Below are 12,742 nucleotides of genomic sequence, written 5' to 3' on the forward strand. Positions count from 1 at the left end.
GGTTCATCTAGTCAAGGCTATGGTTTTTCCAGTAGACAGGTATGGATGTGAGAGTTGGACTGTGAAGAAGGCTGAGCACCGAAGAATTGATGCTTTTGAAGACAGGTGTTGGAGAAGACTCTTGAGAGTCCCTTGGACTGCAAGGAGATCCAACCAGTCCATTCTGAAGGAGATCAGCCCTGGGATTTCTTTGGAAGGAATGATGCTAAAGCTGAAACTCCAGTACTTTGGCCACCTCATGCAAAGGAATGATGCTAAAGCTGAAACTCCAGTATTTTGGCCACCTCATACTTTCCACTCATTGGAAAAGACTCTGATGCTGGGAGGGATTTGGGGCAGGAGGAGAAGGGGACGACAGAGAATGAGATGGCTGGATGGCATCACTGACTTGATGGACGTGCGTCTGAGTGAACTCCGGGAGTTGGTGATGGACAGGGAGGCCTGGCGTGCTGCAATTCATGGGGTTGCAAAGAGTTGGACACGACTGAGCGACTGAACTGAACTGAACTGATACTTTTCCTTCTGGAGAAGGAAATGGCAACCCACTCCAGTACTCGTGCCTGGAAAATCCCATGGATGGAGGAGCCTGGTGGGCTACAGTTCATGGGGTCACAAGAAGTCAGACATGACTCAGCAGCTTCACGTTCACTTTCCATATCCTTTCTTCCCTCCTTCTTTCCTTCCTTTCCCGACTTCTCCCTTTCCTGCATTACTTCAATTTATCTCTCTTTCTTTGTGAAAACATTTGAAAGTAAACTGCATATATCATACTTCACTCTTAAATGATTCAGTATGTCCTAAAAACAGGTTCATTATTCTCAGTAATCATAATAATTTGTCATATGCATTGAATAAAATGTGTTTATAAAACAATGTATAACATACTGACAATGTGTACATTTTCCTCATTGTATTTTCCCCAAAATAAAATACATTTCCCCAAAATGTATTATACAGCTTCTAGCTTTCTTTTATTATTTTTTTTAATCCAGGATTCAAACATGAATTGTGCATAGCATTAAATTGCCATGTTTGTCTAGCCTTCTTTAATCTAGAACACTCTTAATCTTTTTTCCTAATTTAACATTAATATTGAGGAGTTCAGGTCCATTTTCCTATAGAATTCTACAATCTAGATTTATCCAGTTTTTCCACATGAGGAAATTGAAGTTTAAGAGTTTGCATGAGAATAGTTCAAAAGTATTTGCATCATTGTCATGAGATATTTGATGTTAGATTGAACAGTCATTTGATTGACTCTGAGTTTGATCACTGGAATGATGTTTGCCAGAATTCTGTATTATAAAGTTACTTATCTCTATCTTGGATGAATTACAAATTTGTTGTTTGGTACATCGAGACCATGTGAATATTCTGTCCCACAATTACTTATACACAGTAGTTTTATATCTGTTTAGGATCCTTGCCTGAAACAATGATTAGAGTGTCGTTTTCAAAATGGTGGTTTTTAAATTCTATCATTTCTTCTACCTTCTTTAGCTGTCATTCTTCTTTGAAGAAGAGATATTGTCTCCTATCTTTAGCATCACTATGACTCCTGGATTCTTTTTCTCTGTTTTTATTGTTGTTGCTGCTTAGTCTATTTTACTGAAGTATAGTTGATTTACAATGTTGTGTTAATTTTTGCTGTATACCAAAGTGACTCAGTTATACATATATATACATTCTTTTCCATATGCTTTTCCATTATGGCTTATCATAGGATATTGAATATCGTTCCCTGTGCTTTACAGCAGGACTATATTGTTTATCCATCTGGATTCTTTTTTTATTTAATAAGTTATCATCTATTTACAATCTATTGCCATCATTATACTTCTCAATGCTCAAATTATTCTAAATTTGATCAGTAATTTCCCCTTCAAGTTGGATGTTATGCCTGTATTTTTTTTCACTAGTCCTTGAGCATTTCCTTGATATCCATGTTTATTATATAATGAGCTTATACTAATTTTACCAATTCAAATTCAAGACCACAGAGTTCTTTCACTCTTTCTCCTATTTTATATTTGTAACTTTCTTTACCAAATTGAGACACCTAATTCCAAAGACTATCAACATATTTCCTTATTTGTTGTATCCAATACAAACAAAATGTTTTCATAATTAAACATCAATCTCATCACAAAAAACTAAGACGAATAAAGAGGTTTCAAGAGCTGTTTGTAATTCTTTATATCTTCAGGCACTAATTATCACAGGTAAAAATACTATGATCAAAAGTTACTTGAATTATTTTTGCTAAGTGGTTATATATCAATCAGATATAGTTAGATTTATTTGTTTTTTTTTTTAATACTCAATTTCAGGTACTTTTTTCACTTTTTACTTTAATTATTAAGGGTATATTTACATGGTTCAAGTGTCAAAACTATCTAAAAACATGATCAAGCATATCTCACCACCATCCTTATCCCTTGTATCCTAGTTCTATGCACTTCCCATAGATGCCATTTCAACAGTGTACCTAAGTTTTTCTTTTCTAAATAGGTAATATTGGTGTTTCACCTTTCACATGCAAAAAGTAACATGGACTCTTGAATTCTGATTTTTTTTTAACTTAGTGGATTTGAGAAATCAAAATCACTCCATTTTACTTTATACAGACTAATATTTTTCAGCAGTGAAGTTCTCCATTGTATAGCTCTACCTTAGATTATTATTCAGTAAATAATCTATGTCTCCTCTGCTTGAACAGTTGTTTTCAATATTTTGCTATCACAAATAATACAAATACTGCCAAATGAGCGATATTGTGCATAATTATGGGAGAGCATCTTCAAGGGACATTCCTAGATCTGGGATTCAGTCACAAAATAAATTCATTTATAATTTTTGGTAGATGTTTCCAAATTCTCTTCTATAGATGCTGTAGCATTTTGCATTCTTATCAGCAATATACAAGTATCATTTCTCCAGACTCACCAGTAGACTATGTTATTGAACGTTTGCATTTTTGCCATAAGAAATGGGAAATAATTGTTTCAGTAAACTTTAATTTGTGTTTCACTTATTATGAGTGAAGTTGAGCATTTTCTCAAATTTTTCAAAGACCATTTTTATTGACTTTTTGTGTGACCTAAAATAGTTTTGTTTTCCATAGTTCCTGAAATTAATAAAAATATGTTTTTGCACTATATCTAATCTGGATTTCTTAACATGGCTTCAGAGAAGTTCCAGTTTCCCTAGTAATATTGTATGTGTTGAAGCATTGTTTCAGAAATTCTCATGATGTCTCAGAGAATAATTATATTCACTGGAACCATATGGAGAAGTTTCCACTAGACCTATGGAACACTGATTCTTTTGTTCACATAGAAATCATTCTTTTAAGTACACTGATAAAGGTGTTGTGGGAAGCATTTGGAGAACTGGATAGATGCAGAGAGGATGTTGGTGTCCCCTTTATTAGCTGATTCTTTGAAGCCAGCTTCATATCACCACTGCCAGTTTGATAATAATGAGCTCCCTCCCTCCCTACATGATCTGATGGAAAATCACATATACATTAACCTCAGTCCATTTCCTTATTTATTCAAATAGGTGTTGAATCTTTATAGAGTGTGTGCTACTAGCTCTTAAAATATCATTATTCTATATTATGTATTGTGATCACCTACATTTGAGATTGCCTCTCTAGTCTGCCAAGGGTGAGTACAAACGTCAGTCTTGTGAAAGGTCTGCAGTATGTCAGTTTCCCCTCCACTTCCTGCTCCACCTCATTAGTTTGAATCATTTAAAGGTCATTGGCTTGTCACTGAAGGTCACATAAGAGTACACCATTAGTTAGAGTCTAGCACAATTATTCTGCTTTTATCACAACCCATCAAGGGACAAGAAGTCTGAAGATTTTATCTTTATGAAAACCATCCTGCCAGGCAACAAGAACCAGACAAGCTTATGAGGTCACTTAGAATGGCTTGGAGACCAGTAAAGAGCGATGATATTAAGATATAACACCTGAATTATTTATTGAAGCAAATTTTATGTGCAAAGTATTCTTCTTCTTAAACCAAATGCTCTGACTACTGAAGAATCTTCTTAAACCAAATGTCTTAACAAGTGAAATGCCATTTTCTCAGGTTACAAAAAAAGCAAGAAATGTTGCTATGTTAAGATAACTGTTCTTTGGGCTGTCAATTCCATTCTCTGCTTTCTACCTGCTCCGTGTTCAGCATGCTTGTGTTTATGCCCTCCCTCTTCCCAGAAGGATCTTGGGTGGAATCAGTAAAAGCAGATGATCGGCAGGAGCTCTGTGTGGGAGGCAGAGAATATGGTAGGGATGTTTATTCCCCTGGACCTAACCCTAGACCTCACAAGAGGCCGGGTGGGGCCCTGGAACAAGGTCATAGCTCTATCAGTGGGCCCTCTAGGCCCAGTAACGAACTGCTTTTTCCACTTGGGTTTCAGACGTAGAAGTGTCAATAATTCCTGCTGTTATCAGCTCCAGGGTGAGTTCACCACTCCTGTAGGTGACCCTGGTTTGGTGGAAACTCCCTGCATTTAACTCCCTGCAAATTAATCACCTGGAGGGCACCATCTTTTCCTAGAAGGACCCTATCTCTGTTACCTGTGTCATTCTGCCATTCTTTTCATACCCAACAGAATGTTAACCGAAAGCCACGTTAACCCTGACCTTGCATTATTTGAAGCAGAATAATTGTGATTAACGTTTTCTCTTAAAAAGAGTTAAGTTTTCCAGTGAAAACATATCAGGGCATTCGTGTCATTAAGATGGACGCTTTTCAGTGACAGGAGACCTATATGGATGTACAGAAACATGATGCATTGTGATTGCAGCATCCCAGTATGCTTTCTCAATAAGAATTCTCTGAATATAAGTCCATACACTGACTTTCTGAAAATGAAGTATCTCTCTCCATTGGGTGACTTTCAGGATTTTAGTTCCCCAAGCAGGGATTGAACCAGGGCCCTTGGCGATGAAAGCATGGAGTCATGGCCACTGGACTGACAGGGAATTCCTTCTCCATGGGTCTTCAAGAACTTCTCTCAAAACCTGTTTGTGTTCTCTCTACCATACACATAAAATCAAATACGTAGTTGAAAACTGATTTTTTAAAAGTCAGTTAATCATTCCTATATCTTGTTAAACTTAACATCAGGACATGAGAGAACACAGTCTCTGAAAAGAGTATACAGAATAAAATTTCACATTACACTGCTGTTTCATGCCATAATTATAAGTGCTAATTATTATATGCTGTTGTATTGAATAAAAACTACTGCAATGAGCAGATTTTCCTCTACATTAAATGATCCAGCGTACATGAACCATTTTCCATCATTTCTCATGTCTTTTTTTTTTTTAACTTGCATACTGTCCTTTCATTGTCAATATTGTGGTTTTCTCCCAACACTGAACTAACGTCTCTTTTGAAAAGCAGCCATGTGGTTTAGAAGAAGGGGCTGACTTTGACTTTTCCCTCAGTTTCAGGGGGACGTCTAGTCAGGGTAATTCCATAGCCCTTGTTTTGGCATGACAGAGTCAGGACTTGCCAATACATGTGCTCAGTCAGTCGTGTCCAATTTGTGACCCCATTCATGGGGTCACAGTCTTTGTGACCCCATGAATGTAGCCTACCAGGCTCTTCTGTCCATGGGATTGTCCAGGCAAGAATACTGGAGTGAGTTTCCATTTCCTTCTCCAGGGACTTGCCAATATCCTGACCAAAAACACTGACTGATTCAGATGTAGCAAAATCAGAAACAAGTTCCCCATAGGCACTGAATGTGAGTGAAGAAACACACTATTGACACCAAATTTCTGAACTCTGAAAACCAAAGCTGAGGATGAAACCAAATGCAGTATCATGGTGCTAGTAGGGCTATAGAATTGACATCTGATTGAACCGTGACTGAAGGCTACCCTACCAGACGTCTCTCCAATTACACAATTCAGTAAATTGTTTTATCTGGTTTGAGTTGGCTTTTTGGTGTTTACTTTCAAAATCACTGACCGACCTTTCTCTCAATTAACTGCAGCTCCTTCCACTGTCCTGCTTGTCATTGTGTTAGACTCTAGCATCATTTTCTCACTGCATTTCATTCTTCAATTGGCCTTCTTTTTGCTGTGAATTATAGAGTTGGACCATAAATAAGGCAGAATGCCAAAGAATTGATGCTTTTGAACTGTGGTGTTGGAGAAGACTCTTGAGAGTCCCTTGGACTGCAAGGAGATCCAACCAATCCATTCTAAAGGAGATCAGTCCTGGAAGGACTTGGAAGGACTGATGCTGAAGCTGAAACTCCAATACTTTGGCACCTGATGGGAAGGACTGACTCATTGGAAAAGACCCTGATGCTGGAAAGACTGAAGGCAGGAGGAGAAGGGGACGACAGAGGATGAGATGGTTAGCTGGCATCTCTGACTCAATGGACATGGGTTTGAGCAAGCTCCGGGAGTTGGTGATGGACAGGGAGACCTGGCATGCTGCAGTCCATGGAACTGCAAAGCATCGGACATGACTTAAGGAGTGAACTGAACTACAGAAAGGACTAGTCAAACTTGAAAATGAAGGTTTACTTTATATGTAGCTTCCAAGATTATAGGAGAAACTCCAGGACTTACTCTACAGAGCACCATGGAGTAGTATGTGAGCTTGTGATAACTAATCTCACTACTTGGAAGTCATTTCTACACACTTCATACATATGCTCAAGACTGCTGAACCACTGGACATTTAATTCCTAGCTACATGGGGAGTAACTGTACTTATTGACTCTTTCAAGAGCACATGTATGTGTGTGGTCTGTGGAGAGATTTCTCCCTGCCACATTCAGAAAACTGGAATAAATATAATGGATTATTCCTTAAGTGGTAGGCACTTTTCTTTCTTAGCATTTATTTGTTATTCATTGGATTCATTAAGAAGTCTAATGCTAAAACATGTGTAATAACAAAAATTCAAATTCACAGCACACTGCAGAATGTTGATGCAGTGATACGTCTTTCAGGGTTCCTGCATTGTGTCAGAACATTGTTTTAATAAATTAACACCACCAGAAAAAATAATAAGAGAAAAAAATCTTGTCATCTTGGGCATTGTAATTCTTGATTCCCTCAAAGCCTGACATCTTAAACCTAACAATAGGGAAAGTTTGAATTTTAATGTCACCAATTCAGAGATGACCCAAGAAAAGAATTTCTCTTTCTCCTGAGTTGAGAGGTCAGAGTTCATCAGTATCAGCTTTGCTCATGAACCAAAAGTGCCAACCTCACTGATACAGTTCAATTCTCCCAAATAATATTCCATTCATTTTCCTCTGTGATTTCTCCCATAATAGATATTCACTTGTACTTTGTTCTTTTTCTTGTTTTCAGTATCCTCAACTGCTGACCTTGGTAGTATCCTTTTCAGTGTACGTATTCTCTTGGGTGGGTACCTTGAGAGGGGAACAGCAACCCCTCTCGTTTCTAGCAACACTGTTCAGGACTTCTAGTGTATATCAGCTATTCTCTTTTCTGGGAACACTGGAGGGTTACATTTCCATAAACCTTTGCAGTTGTGGCTGCTCAATAAAATGTGATCGGAAGTGATATCGTCACTTCTTGGCTGAGACAATGAAGAAGATCTATGTGCAATTCTCCAGTTTCTCTTTCCTCACTGCCCTGAGCCAGGAAGCTGTGTGTCCAGCTGATGTTGTAACTGTAAGATAATAGAGTTGCCATACCCTAGGATCTCTGACTAAGCCTCTTTATCTGGTATAGTATAAATGTGAAGTAAATCTCTCCCATCAAACCACTACGTTCAGAGTTACTTTCACAGCATAAGAATAGAGTATCCTTATGAATACAACCATGTATATGAGAAATCATTACCAATTTATAGTTGAATTGACTTCTAATTAAGTCAGCCCTAACTACTATCTTTCATTTTGAGCAAAGTAATCAGGAGAGCATATTTGATTTTCCCCTTTTCTTTAGTACAGGCATAACTGTTTGTCCTGGGTGAAAGAATTCTTTGAAAAGCTCTATCAGAAGCTCTCAACCTGGAATCAAATAACATTTCAGAAACCTTGAGACCTAAGCCTGTTGTTGTCTATGGGCTTCTACATCTATTCTTCCTAACACAGTAGCAGATCATTTTTTTATCATGCTTTTAAGTGTTCAGAACCATAAACAGATAAGAACTTCTAGGTCAGGTGAAACCTAAAATTTCTACAGAACAGGACCTTAAAATCTTAACCTATGCAGAACAATAGAAAATTTGAAACTGTTTTTAGTCTAACACTCTACCATAAATACATTAAATAGTTAAACTAATCAGACATTTGCTTATGTCTCAAAATTTTGTTTAAAGTAGGTATATACAAATGATTACTTCTAAAATGTTTCAAAAACATGTTTTGACCTCATTGATAAAAGAAAAAATATCAATATATCAATATATTGATAAAAGAAAAAATACAGATCCTAAGAAAAATCTTTAAATCATTCATTTTGAAATAACAAAAAAATCACTCTACCTTGTCAGATAGGTATATCATTGAACCTGTTTTTGTATTAGTTCATAGTATCTTGATGGAGTAGCTTATCATGTTAATGCATAATCATTAGGAGATTTATACCCACCTTCAACCTTCTAAGTTTTTACACCAATAGGAGTCCCCTAGTAATCCATTTCAACTCTTTCTAATAAGCATTCAATCACAGGTAAGTTGTTCATTCACATAACTCAATGAATTTAGTCCTTAGCACAACTTCCAAAGATATTTGAAAATAATAATTCTGCTACAAGACACTCCAAGGCAGTGGTACTGAAGCTACTCTCTTTCACATGAAAATTTCAAGGAATAAATATATCAGACTAAGTCACTTTCTCTTTTTGTTTCCTATTTTTAATCTCTACTAAGGGCATGGTTTATAAACAAAACAACAACAAAAATCTATTTCCTGGTTATCTGGCTCCAGTATATACGCCCTTGCTTGATCTCATAATGAATTTTTTAAATAGTGCTATGACCTCAACTTTGCCTATTTCCACCCACTCCTGTGGATTCAAATTGGCCTCAAGTCCATGATGGTCAGCCTAGAATTATACCCTTTTCCAAATGAGCTCTGAGACCAGCAACACTTTTGAGTCCTCTACTGTGTACTCCCTATCCAGTTTTTCCTTTCTTTAGACTTTACAAACTAGATGAGCAATTACTTAGTCAAAAAAGTTGTGCTATGCAAAGTATGTACTTTTTTCTTTTCATAGCAGTGAATTCATTTATTGACCACACAGTGAATTAATATATCAAGATTTGCAATAAGGTTACTCATATGTGTCTGCTTTTGATTAGATGCAGTTGCAAAGTCATTAAGAATAAACATCTTGTTATACTTATATCTCGGAGAAGGCAATGGCACCCCACTCCAGTACTCTTGCTTGGAAAATCCCATGGACAGAGGAGCCTGTTAGGCTGCAATCCATGGGGTCGCTAAGAGTCGGACACGACTGAGCAACTTCACTTTCACTTTTCACTTTCATGCACTGGAGAAGGAAATGGCAACCACTCCAGTGTTCTTGCCTGGAGAATCCCAGGGATGGGGGAGCCTGGTGGGCTGCCGTCTATGGGGTCACACAGAGTCGAACACTACTGAAGCGACTTAGCATAGCATACTTATATCTGTCCCTTACAAGCTCTAGTACATTACCTTGCATTCAGCATGTCTTTGATAAACATGCCCTGAATTTTAGTTACAGATTGGATGGCTAGATACATAAATGTTACCAAATCAGTGGAAGTAAGAATGCAGTGTGTGATTACTGAAAGGATGTTTGAATTTAGGAAGTTTGCTTCAGATTTGCCACTAACTAGCGTTAACTTGGAGAAGGCAATGGCACCCTACTCCAGTACTCTTGCCTGGAAAATCCCATTGGACGGAGGAGCCTGGTGGGCTGCAGTCCATGGGGTCGATAGGAGTCGAACACCACTGAGCAACTTCACTTTCACTTTTCACTTTCATGCACTGGAGAAGGAAATGGCAACCCACTCCAGTGTGCTTGCCTGGAGAATCCCAGGGATGGGGGAGCCTGGTGGGCTGCCGTCTATGTGGTCGCACAGAGTCGAACATGACTGAAGCGACTTAGCAGCAGCAGCAGCAGCAGCGTTAACTAGCCCAGAAATCTTATATAAGTTTGTTTCTCCCTCTGGACTTCAGATTCATCATTTATAAAACAAGGTGCTAAGGTTACATGATCTTTTGTCACCTTTCTGGTATTAAAATCAGTGATGTATAATTACTCATTCAATTCAGTACTATTTCAATTACCTTTCTTTTCATCAGTTGCCTTAAATGTCTTTAAGTAACTGATCATTTTTCTTTCACCAATACCCTACTCAGGCTGAAACAGAAACCCTACAGAGGAAGATCAAGGAACAGTCCACAGCTTTGATCTTCAGTCTCTAGGTATAAAACAGCCCAAGGATAAGAAGCAAAGAAAGGCAATGTCAGACTAGGCAGCCTTGAGAAAATGGATGATCTGCAGGGGGTAGAATCTGGAGTTAGCTACTTTGCAGAGAGTTTCTGAACAAAAAGTTGGGGCTTTGAAGTGAAGAAAGTTGTAAGGAAGAGGAAGTAGATGATTCACCAAGTGACAGACAGAAATGTGGTGATGAAATGGATTAGATGGGTCTGTATGTTGGAGAATCTATCACTGGAGTGAGATATTCTGAAAAGCCATGAGTAGAATACATTAAATTGTCTTCATTTTTATTTGGAATGGAGGAGATTTATTTTCTGATACTATGGTCATGATGGAGGCAGTAATGAGTGGTAGTTAACAGCACAGGTTTGGGATTCAATTTAATCTGAATCTGAGTCTTGCCTCTGACACATACCACTTAGATGACTTTCTAGCAAGTACCCCAGGCATCATTTTCCTCATCAGCAGCAAACACGGACACCTCATGGGGCAGTGACAAGGATTAAATGAAGTAAAACTAGTACAGTTCTTAGCTCTGTGTCTGGCTCTGGGTTCGATCCTTGGGTCGGTTGGGAAGATACCCTGGAAAAGGGAATGACAACTAACACTTTAACACTTAGGAATTAAAAGCAGCTTAACTAGTGAATGACAGCCGGTCTAAACTGGGGAATTTGCTACAAGAAACCTCCCTTTTGTGTTAGGTCATTATTCTTCTGTCAAGCAATAAGTAATACATTGCTCTATTCAACCCAGTTTTAGATACGATAGACAAAGTCATCAATAGCTGGTGTTAGTTTTTATAGGTTAAGCATGGCAAACATTTGATCCTATCTCTCAGTTCTCTTTTTTAGCTGTCAGAGGATTAAGAGAGAAAGGGGGTATGTGTATGCGTGTGTGCATGTGAGAGAGAGAGAGACAGAGAGACAAAAACAGAGACAGACACAGAGAGAAAGAGAAAGGGTTGGGCTGAGGGAAGGTGGCAGTTTTAAAGCCGCCATAGAGCAATGTCATTTTAAAGCCAAATAGAGCAATGAAACTGAAACACAAATCTAGTTGATGATTTTATTATCCTTCCCCCTCCCCCCATCAAAAAACCTTTTAAAAGTGTATTGAAAAAATGTTTCATTATATTCTATTCTAATTAAGACAGTGATTTACATGTTAATGACCAGGTGGATATCCAGAAATTTAAAAACTCTTGTGGTACATTTTAAGTGCTTTAAAGCTATATATATTTAAATTTGCAACATTAGGTAGTGTAATTTAATTCCACTTAGAATGTGGTGAGGGAAGAGACAAAGTAAATATATAAGCAATAACACATCTAATTAAAATATCTTTTCTTCACAAATGGCACATTTTTAGACATAGATGTGATATTAGATTTGAAGATGTTCCTTTATGTGTCTATAGGAGGAAAATTATACATTTTTAAGATCTGTGGATAAGTCTCTAGAGAGTGAGATGGTTTCTAAAGCACATTTATATCTCATTTACTTTTTTTCTACTATAGCCTTATGCTTCAAAATGCACGTCTGACTCCAAATCATGTCACTCAAGTGCCAGATTCAAAAAGGAACAATGAATCATTTAACATATAAGAAAACTTAAAGAATGATGTTCTATTTCAGGATGCTAAATCCTGGTTTCACTACAGAAAATGCAGAAAACTCAGAAATGAAATGTCTTCATTTTTTAAATCTTCATTCAGTTCAATTCAGTCACGCAGTCATGTCCGACCCTTTGTGACCCCACAGACTGCAGTACGCCAGGCCTCCCTGTCCATCACCAACTCCTGGAGTTTACCAAACTCATGTCCATTGACTCAGTGATGCTATCCAACCATCTCATTCTCTGTCGTCCCCTTCTCTTCCCACCTTCAATCTTCCCCAGCATCAGGGTCTTTTCAATTGAGTCAGCTCTCCGCATCAGACGGCCAGAGTATTGGAGTTTCAACTTAAACATAAGTCCTTCCAAAGAACACTCAGGACTGATCTCCTTTAGAATGGACTGGTTGGATCTCCTTGCAGTCCAAGGGACTCTCAAGAGTCTTCTCCAACACCACAGTTCAAAAGCATCAATTCTTTGGTGCTCAGCTTCCTTTATTGTCCAACTGTCACAGGAAAAACCACAGCCTTGACTAGATGGACCTTTGTTGGCAAAGTAATGTCTCTGCTTTTGAATATGCTATCTAGGTTGGTCATAACTTTCCTTCCAAGGAGTAAGCGTCTTTTAATTTCATGGCTGCAGTCATCATCTGCAGTGATTTTGGAGCCCCCCAAAATAAA

Source organism: Bison bison, unplaced genomic scaffold, assembly GCF_000754665.1.
Source record: "Bison bison bison isolate TAMUID 2011002044 unplaced genomic scaffold, Bison_UMD1.0 scf7180017864296, whole genome shotgun sequence".
Lineage (NCBI taxonomy): Eukaryota > Metazoa > Chordata > Mammalia > Artiodactyla > Bovidae > Bison > Bison bison.